This window comes from Ptychodera flava, unplaced genomic scaffold (assembly GCF_041260155.1).
Source record: "Ptychodera flava strain L36383 unplaced genomic scaffold, AS_Pfla_20210202 Scaffold_57__1_contigs__length_852473_pilon, whole genome shotgun sequence".
NCBI lineage: Eukaryota > Metazoa > Hemichordata > Enteropneusta > Ptychoderidae > Ptychodera > Ptychodera flava.
Window position 1 is genome coordinate 551,982 of NW_027248379.1, and position 11,211 is coordinate 563,192.

Genomic DNA, 11,211 nt, shown 5'->3' on the forward strand with positions numbered 1-11,211 from the left:
ATAGTGGATTTTGATGACCTATCATAGAATAATTATTTTTTCATTTTAAAAATTTTTAGGATAGTATATATCATAAAGATGGCCCGTCAATTACATACAGCATTCAAGGGAGCAGTTTTACGAAAAGAATTTCCTGAAGTCAAGCGAGTCAAGGATATCGGGGAGCTGGTGGATATTGAAGGTATGGTTAAAGGGGCCCGAAAGATGTACTCTGTTTATACCGAAATGGAAGTCAAATTATCGGATCCGAAATGGTAATACACAACCGCGTTCATTGTATGTTAAATTAAATGATACATACACAAAAGATGTAAGAGGATCGGGATCGGATGTGGGGCAACAATTAATAGATCGCTACGATCGTATGCTTGATACAATTGAAAATGTTGAGGGTTCTGGTCTCGTTCTCGAGGAGATACTTAATTTTGAAGTAATTCTAGTAGAAGTTTTACTCGGGGCTGGGGCCCCTACGGGAACGGAACGAGTCCAACTTCCCAGATGGTTAAAAAATAAGCATTGTGTTAGCGATCTGGTGCTACCTTCGGGCAGCGAGAACTGTTTTCAATACGCCATCGTAGCAAGTTTAAAGTTGACCGACCCCGAGTTTCGTGAAAAGAGGGGTGGTCAGGTAAGGAGAAACTGGAAGACGTACGCCCCATTTATTGCTGACTACTGTTGGGAGGGAATACCCACGCCCACGCCCGCCGATCTGACTGTATTCAGGCGCTTCGAGCAGCAAAATCCAGGCATCAAACTTCAAGTATTTCAGATCTACGAAAATGATCCCGCTCCCCCCGTCCGACATAACTGTGTTATATAGTGCCCCTGGCGGAGCCCTGACGGAACGGAAGGTGAAGCCCGTTCCGAAGGTGATAGGAATCAATAGCAAATATCTTACTGATAGTTGGTGAAGACGGCGGCCGTTCTCACTTCGTACCAATTACTGCGGAAAATCGCCTTCGTAATTCTCGTACTAATCGAAAGAATGAGCGCAGACGGAAGTGTATTTGCCCGGTTTGTAAAAGAGGTTTTAAGTCAACAGAAGAATTAGAAAAACATCAGGTGTACTGTGGAACAGACACTGCCCAGCCAGATTTTCCTAAGGAAGTGTGTCAATTTGAAGGACATCGGAAGAAGGTTCCTTCTCCCTACGTCGTCTATGCAGATACTGAGGCAATTATTGAGAAGGGGACCGGCCGGCACATTCCAATTTGTCTTTCGTATGTTATGGTGGAACGGGGGTGGGGAAGTTCCTCTTCGGAACGAGGCCCGGCCGACCCACTGTTTATGGTAAAAGAACATTCACAGGTCTCTCCTGTGTTACAGACTTTCTAAAGGATATGAAAGAACGGGCCGAGTATTATTCTAAATCGTATTATTGGAAAATAATACCGATGAGGGATCCTTCTAATTACCGGCGCGACGGATGTGATCCAGTCTGTATTGCATGTGGAGAGCCGGCAGGATACCGAGTAGTGAAGGAGGAGGCGACCTTCTATTGCGAAGGATGCCGGCCGTCGAGAACCATTCCTATCTACTTTCACAACCTCAAGGGATACGATGGTTCTTTATTTTGAAAGAATTACATGAAATCGTTACCGAAGGAGATGATGGGAAACCCCGGACCAGAGCCTAAAATTATAGCTAAGACGAGCAATGGAGGAATTATGGGTCTCTCGAAAACATTTATTTTTCACGCCTCAATTGTTGTTGCCGGAGGGAAGAGGGAGATAAAGAGACGTTTCTTTTCTATAAAGTTTATGGACAGTGCTCAGCTGATGATGGGGTCATTGGCGAAGTTGGCAAAAACTGTGCCGGAGACCCACGGGTGGACGGCGGCCCCACTTTCGTACCCGGACATTCAAAGGGCGAAAGGTTTCTTCCATACGAATATTTAGACTCGGTTGACAGACTGGGAGAGGAGGAGCTCCCGGAGAGAGGGGAATTTTATAGCGAATTGACGGAAGAGGGGATTTCGGAGTCTGATTACGAACATGCATTAAGAGTATGGGACGAAGTTGGATGTAAGACGATTCGTGATTATATGGAATTCTATTGTGAGACTGACGTTCTACTTCTTGCAAATATATTTGAAAATTTCCGTGACACATGTTTAGAAGCGTACAAGTTAGATCCAGCCCACTATATGTCAGCGCCTGGCTTGACATGGGATGCTATGTTACTTTACACGGGTAATAAGTTTAAACTCATTCAGATGCTGAGCAGATGACTTTCGTACAACGGGGAATTAGAGGTGGTATCAGCCAGTGTAATATTCATTATTTACAGACAATCATCCTGCTTACGGGAATTACGATCCAGAGAAGCCGGTGACCGAAATAAAATATCTCGATGCAAACAATCTCTACGGCTGGGCAATGAGTCAGCAATGCCTACGGGCGGACTTCATTGGATGACGATGGAAGAGTGGGAGGAATGGGCCGCCGAGGGGGAGCGGGGGGCGGAGCCGGCGGAGCGTGGGGACCTGGTTCCACCTTTCCACCAAGTTTTCTAGAAGTAGACTTAGAATATCCCCCCGAATTACATGAAGAACACAGCGATTTGCCATTAGCACCGCATCACTATGAATTTCCGAGGCAGGGCGGTCGACTGATTACAAGTGTGTTGGACAGAGAGTCCTATGTCTTACACTACAAGTTGCTGGAATTCTATCTTCGGATGGGAATGAGATTGAAAAAGATTTATCGGGTGCTTGCTTTCGATGAAGCTCCATGTCTCGCAAAATATATTGACTTTAACACTAAAATGAGGGCAAAGGGGAGGACAGATTTCGAAAAGAATTTCTATAAGCTGATGAATAATGCAATGTTCGGTAAGACAATAGAAGATGTTCGAAAGTACAGAGACTTTAAATTTGTTTCGGACTGGAACGGCACGGATAGTGGACGTAAAAAGATTCAGAAGTATAATCCAAAGATGAAACATATAACTTTCATAACTTCCGAAGAGGATGGCGATTCCTGCGACAGTGCCCTACTGGAACTGAAAACGGATGAGCATAGATATGTAAAACCAGTTTTCATCGGCGCCGCAGTACTGGAACTTTCTAAGCTGCTTATGTATGAGACGCATTACAATTACTTTCGGGTCAAGTTCCCTGGAATACGATTAGCCTACATGGATACTGACAGTTTTGTTTACAGTGTACCGATCCCGAACGCCTCCCCGGACCCGGACGGCTCACGCGTCAGCACTTTCAATGATATAGTCCGAGAAGATGTTGAAAAGAATGGTGAGAAGTCTATATATGATACTAGTGGGATGAGCGGACCCATGGTGACCCCAACTTTCCGAAGATTAATAAAAAAGTGATAGGTAATTTAAAGATGAGTTGAATGGTGAACCTATTCTTGATTTTGTCGGCATACGCTCGAAAGTGTATGCTTTTCGAACTCCAACTTCGGAGACGAAAAAAAATAAAGGGGTGAAAGATGTTTGTGTTAGAAAACATTTGAACTTTGAAGATTATAAAGATCTATTTGAAACTGGGAAGAAGCCGGAGCCGGCACAGTTTGTACAGTTTGTACGGAAAAAGGCTGGAGAAATCCGTAGTGAAAAGCGTAGTAAAATCATGATGGCGCCAAATGATATCAAACGTGTGCAGCTATACAATCCAGACACGGGCGAATGGCTGGCAGAAACATGGCCGATAGGACGGACGACGGGTCATGGTTATGGTTAATATTGTAAAGACATTAATCTACTATTTTCAACAGTGACCTGGGCATCACTGATAACATAAATGTGGGCAAATATATTATCATTGTGAGCGTCATCGCCACCCCACTCGGTATCTTTCTTCAGAATTTCAAGTTGAATTCCGTCCTTTGTGTTCATTACTTTAAGACCATTTCCATGAACTCAATATCTTAAAACTACGCAGATCGATAAACAGACAGAATTTATTCTTCAAATAATCGACCTCATCTATATCAATTTCACACCAATCTTTATCTTCAGCAAAATACCGTCGCACCTCTCGCCAAAATTGTCTTGGTATCATCTTCTGAGCGTACACTTTATTTGCAATGCCTTCGATTGATACAGACACAGATTCAATGGATGGGTTAAAGAAAAGTTCACTGTTCAGTTCTGTCTGATTCTGATTTTTAGTGAAGAGTATAGCGATACCTCTAATGCTACGTCGTGGTACATTTATATTTTCATTGATAACCGTGTCCGATTCTTTGAATGGGATTGTTCTAAAATAATGTATATGCTCGTAAAGGTAACTTTTTCCACCGTTGTAATAACCAGCAGTTGACCTCGCGAGATCGAGGTCCGAAATTGTTTCGTATTCCATTTGAATGTTTTTAATTTATAATTGGCTGTAACAACATTATTACTGACAAGTAATTGGGGGGCGGGTGCCAACGTAATTTCCCATTCAATATGACTCCCTAACGCTTTTGGATATGCAACTCCATGACCTGTTATTAGGGGATGAGTAAGACGAATAGCATATTTTGTTCTATATGTGTTGAGAAGTAAAATATCACCACGACGGCGGCATCTGCATCTTCGCAACCACTTCTCAATTTTCTTAGATTTTCGTTCTGAATTCCGTACAGTGTCATGTTAGTTCTCTCCTTTTTATGTTTGAAGAGATCGCGATAGCATTCAATAAGGTTATATTTATTCAAATCGAAAAGTGTCTGACCCTCAAATGTGAGTTTCATACGCTCCACCAAATTTTTTGCAACATTTTGTACTACTCGGTTATATTCATCTCCCATTACTTCGAGATCAAAAACCAGGTCGAAAGTATCTGGAACTAAGAGTACTCCGCTTTCTAACTTTGGACATCGTATGATAAGTGTCTGGCCTGATCTGCCTCACTGGATTATGAGCAATCACGTGATGAGTTCTTTCTGACTTCGTTCCATTCGGTATTCGGTTGGTGAAAGTCGGTGATAATGTTCTATCGTACCCCATTTTTCGTGTAATGTATATAGTAGAAGAAAAAAAGAAAATAAATCACATCTTTACATAAATATTTCCGTCTGCCTGAAAGATAAATCGATTGCCTGTGTCGCGAATCAATCGAAGAACCCAATATTCTTGGAGATGATGAGCCTCTGGTCATCCTCAGTATCCTGGAATACAGCTATGAATTCTAGTCGCTTAAAGAAGTTAGTCTTTTGACATTCCTTCACGAAAGCTAATATGTTATGATAAAGATTATCATCTTTGAGTCGGACACCTGGATTTGCTCGAAGTATATGTCGATTTACTCGTCGGAGTTTGCACCATTCCAATTCGACAGAGAAACCAACAGGTCTTTATTTTTAGAAAGAAACTTTGCAATATTCTTTTCACCAAACATGTTGATGCCATATTAATACATAATTTTATTTATAATGACTAATGTTAAACCAGTTAAAAATATCCATAGCTGTTCTCCAACAAATCCGACCACCGATCCTGCTGTTTTTAATAGAAAACTGACGAGGGAGCCGATTAAACCTGGTATTGCAGCAGCACTTTTTGCGGCCAAGGTTTTTAACCATTCGCCAAATTGCTTTACAATTTCTTTCGCTTTTGTATATACTTTGGGCGGACCTGAACCTCCTGTGTTTGCGCCAGTTCCTGCTCCCCCTCCTCCTCTAGTCACAGCCAGGGCAATTGTTGATATTGTCATTCCAAGGGCAGTCAGTATTGCAGCGATTGTTATACCATTTCGTTTAAATAACTCTGTCAGCTTCAGTCTCAGTGATAATTCTGGATCAGAAATTACATCACGAAGAGACCTAGTCGTAGCCAGACTTTCACGTGCCTCACTGATCTTACCATGTTCGTATTCAATTCGATCAACAATTTTAGCTTCTCTTGTTATGAGTTCAGCTAGTAGTTTTTCAGCTTTTTCTTTTGCTTGGGTGTGTTCTACAGGAATTTCCTCTAACTGTTTTTCAACTTCTCTTTTCTCTAGCCTTATTTTAACTTTTTCATTGTTAAGCTCGCCAAGACGCATATTCGCAATCCTTAATTCATCATTAATAGCTCTATATTCTGGGTTTAGATTGTTCCATTGTTCGATTTTATTTTCAAAAGCTTGTATTTTATCTGCATTACCAGAAGCATCTTGTCGTAATAATGTCAGTTCATCTTTGTATACACCCATGTCTTCTGGCGTCATCTTCTCAACCGGTATTTTATCGGTTATCACATCTTCAGAATGCAATGTACGACTCACATTTTTGGGCTCACTATATTTATATACTTTGTTTACAAATTCAGAACCTCCTTTTAAACTTTTTAATGTGGATTTCTCTAAAAATCTACTTCCTTTATCTGTTGTAACTCTGATTTTTTTATAATACAGATCACCACCTTTAATCTCAGCATTCATAATCAATTCGTCTCGTGCATACTGATTAGTAATATTATATTTGTCTAAGAGTTGTTCAGCCATATCTTGTGTAAGTTCTCTTCTCTGTCCAATCAAACGATCAACCTGTGGGCTAGCCAGGAAAGGATCAGCTTCTGCAAGGGCATTATCATCGTCTATAAAGAATGTTTCAGCAGTAGCGTCATCATCGTCATTTAAATTTGCATCATCGAAATCCTGGAGTGGTATATCTTCTCCTCCTTCTGCCATATTGTCTTTCTATATTACTACAATTATTTTTTATCCCCCCTTACATATACAGTAAAAATGCACATCTCAGTTGTTGAAAGCGTTGAACAGTTGGCTGATTACATAGAAAGAACAAGTGCTGCATATCGACGAAGTTATAAATTAATGGGTCGAATTGATATGGCTCTAATATTACTAAAGGAATTCTTGTAAGTTCTGCTGTAATAGCGGCAATTCCAACAGTTCCGGTACTGTTAGCCTTAACTCCTATACCAGGTGTTGTTATTGATGTGATACAAGGGAAAACTGGTGTAGCAAAGAGACGAGAGAAATATAAACATTATTACGTTCAATATAAACAGCTGCTTACACAAATACAAGAAAAAGGTGCAACCCTTCGGAACGAGGAGGCTCCGGAGTCAGAACTTATTCAGAACATATTTCATCAGGCGCTAGAAATACAAAAACAAGAAGGATTTAGTCCGCCGCTGGAGCGATATCTACGATATTATGGATTGAATGGATATGAAAGTTAGTTCGTACCGATAGGAACTTCGTGTTCAACATCAGCTAGACTCCGCGACCGCCGGACTGACAACGGGGGTCCTTTATATAGGCTAGTTTGATGGTGATGACTCACACGCCGTACACCTTCGGAACGTGTATAAACATGCTCAGCAGGGCCCGCTTAGTTCAGGACAATGCACTGTTGCGCGTGCGTGAGTTCATATATAGGTCAGGGTCATACTTTAGTTACATGGATGGTTAATTTTTCCTTCGCTTCATGTAGATAATGAATAAAATGGGGTTAAAATTCTTACTTCATCCCAGTTGTCCACGTTTACTTTACTACTTAAGATTATTAGATCGAACAAAAGACTGAGCTGTTCAGATAACCCGACCAACCCTATTTTTTACCTGCCGACCGTAAACTTTTTGGAGCTACGTAAATACGGACATTTTAAAAGAACGAAAAACCCTTAAAATCACGCGTTCGTAACTTGGCATTTGATTTTGCTTGAACGAGGATGTCTTTTCTGTTTTTCCCCCTTTTATATGTATAATACATTTTTCTGGAACTGTCGTGGCCAGTGATTGACCGTCCTGAACCCCTGAAAATGAATTTTTAAAAATAAAAATATTTTGGAAAACAAATTCCTGCCGACCAATACCAATTTAATTTTTGGCATGACATATACCATAAAGAACAAATAAAGAGTTGTATATTGTGTTCATGTTTATCAATTTAGAATTGTTTGTTTGTTTATCTAATTTTTGTTCCTTTGTTTACAAGTATAAGCTTAATCAATAAATGATACTTTAAACAGTTTCCCATACATGAAATAAATACCTTTCCTTTGCCATTAGGAGTTGGCATTCATCTGTTTCCACTACTCTCTGAAAGGGTATGTATAATAGACAGAGTGGTGGACACACATGAGTGTGACGGCCGTAGAGGGCGCACTACCTGCCCATTTGAGCAGGAAAACTAAATAAGTTATTCTGTTATTTGTACATTATATAAAATTACCAAAGTCAATTTATTACACAATTTCTGTCAGAAGGCAAGAAAGTCTATATTTTCTCGCTAAATTCTATACTAGTGACATTTTTTGTACTTCGAAGTTTTAAATCTTCAAGCAATTCTCGCTCCGTATAACGTCACTCTGATATTTGCCTTCCGAATGTCAGGGTAGTACGTCCATCCGTTACGACAGTTTCAACCCAAATAGAAAGGAAAAGTGTCAAACGTGTAAAGATAATTGAATATTATTCAACGGACCAATTGATCAAAAGCTTCCTTACAGAGCAGATGTTTTCTTCTCAACCATACGTAAATCAGTGTTTATTGTTGTTTCTCATGCTGACATTTACTGGAATAACTCAGTACGATCAAATTAATATTGACATTGATAACATTTGTGGTAAAAGTTGGAAAAAGCACTCGTTGTTGTGGTTCTAGAGTGAACTCCCACAATTTCAGTCAGAAGTAATCAAACATCGATTGACCCACAGTCTCGTGACGTTTACGAACTTCTGATCAAAAGAGTTTTTCTATCATAAAAGCACCCCAACCAACTTCAATTCTTTTACTAACACATGATTGTAGTCTACTTCCACAACAGTCTGAATCAATTTGATAACAGGAATCAGTGGCAAATCTCGTCCAACGGATTTCCTTTAACCTCACATTTAAATGTAAAATGGAATAAAGACACCTTTTTATGTTTTATCGAAAGATAATTAGACTACAATCCCGTTTTCATTGCATAGCTACTCATTCTGAAAATTTTATGACAAAACGAGGGAACTCCTCCCACCAAACAGGGGAGTGGGAGATTCTCATTGCGTCCATTCGTTTCATCATGACAGAAGGTATCCTTATCCCATTTTACATTTAAATGTGAGGTTAGCAAAGGAAAACCGTTGGACGTGTTTTGCCACGGATTTATTTTGCACCCTGGGTTTGAATTGAATCAGTTTTGAAAATAGAAGAAGCAAACTTTAGTTTGGAGTATCCACCAGTTATTCCTTTCACTGATCATGTTTTCGTAATATGCGAATTTTTCGTGGTCAGCGATGAAGAACAAACAAAAATGCACTCATTTTTCTTGATAGTGCAAGCCTCAGCCGGGAGTTGACGTGAACTTGAAACTCAAGTGACTCGTCAGAATAAATTAAACGTATTACAATCGTGTGCAAGCTTCATTATGTCATGACTAAATCTGTATGGCACCACTGCACTGTTTTTTGTTCTACGGTAAAATAATTACAACTATTCGCCGACAGTTTGAAAACTGTAACAGCATTATAGTTTGTAAACCTCTGCAGATATAATTATAATTAATATAACACGATTTGAACTAAATTTGGGATAATTGGATGGTGAAGTAAAATCTTTTTAACCTGAAAATGTCAGCTCATCTGCTTTTCTTTTTACGTTACACACTTGTCTTTATTAGCAATTTGAAATATTGAAACATTCAGCTATATGGTACCCAACATTTTTGAGCAAGTTGAAAAGTATGAAGATCCAATTATCCCAAATAAAGTTGCAATCGTGTCATATGTAAATTCGACATCATTACAAGAATACCAACACGGATATTTTTAACTGCAAAGATTGTACCTATATCCTCAACCCTACATTGACCAATAAAAAGCGCACACCATGATATTCACCATCTTTCCATTCTACTCTTCAAGTACCTAAGTGTCATAGTCACATCAACAGCCAATATTTAATTTCAAATTGTGCTAAATATTTGAAAATGATAACTCACGGCTTTCAAATTTGTTTGTGTAGGCTGTATTCTGGAAAAGGGAAGAGTTTATTCGGATAAAGTGTTTTTTCACAATTTGGAGTAGTAAATGTATTTTTGTAACGCATACTGGAAGCATTGCAAATAAGCCAACTCTTTCATGTCTTGCCAATTCTTCTTGGTGAGAGATTTATATATATATATATATATATATATATATATATATATATATATATATATATATATATATATATATATATATATATATATATATACACACACACAAAATGTATACAATGTGCCCTCCCAGTTATCACCATAATGGCTTTATGGCAATCTCTGAACTAGGGCACAGAGAGTACGGTTACACATTGTTGAGGATTGGAATATGGACTCACCAGAGTGCTCTAACGGCAACACGTACCATGAGCGAAGTATACTGCCAACAGTGAACGCCCCTTATTATACGCAAGAGGCTGCCCAACAATCTCAGAGTGCTCTAACTGCTATTAAAGCAGTGAGCGAAATACACAAAATGTATACAATGTGCCCTCCCGATGGCTTTATGGCAATCTCTGAACTTGGGCACAGAGAGTACGGTTAATATTAAACATATATTACCTGGTCATGAGGGTTATAGCGCCCGTCTATTACCCCGAGGGGCCGTGTGTTACCAGAAACACATAGCTATTCCCCGAGGCCGTAGGCCGAGGGGTATAGCGATGTGTTTCTGGTAACACACGGCCACGAGGGGTAATGAACGGGCGCTACAGCCCGAATAAAGTCCAGGTTATAGGTGTTTTAATAGGCCTATGATGTAATATGTTGGAGTGGTTCAGTAAGAAAACGTTTTTCCAAACAGGATCGCAATACTTCTGCAAAACGTTCAATGTACCTTTGATTATAGTTGTCGTCCGTTTCGAGTCCTTGTTTGAAACCAAAGCATTCAATTCTTCTTCAGAAAGTAGGATAAACCAAAAAAATTCTCGACTATCGTTTCGATCGGCCGCAGACGACATCTTTGTGTACATTCGGGTCCGCGCACGCGTCAATGTCGTTTTTGACGTCAGCGGGCATCATTTTTCGGAACTGATGCTTGGCAGGCAACAGTCTCATCAAATGATGCCTGATGACATCGTTTACATGGATCAGCACAAAAAGAATGCATCCCACGCGACTATCAACTGGCGAATTAGAATACAGACTGCGGATGAGGTATGTTACAAACGTATCTATTTTCCAGTCACGTGACGTATTCTGGCGAATCGCGACACGGAATTAGCAAGTGGTATGTATATATATATATATATATATATATATATATATATATATATATATATATATATATAT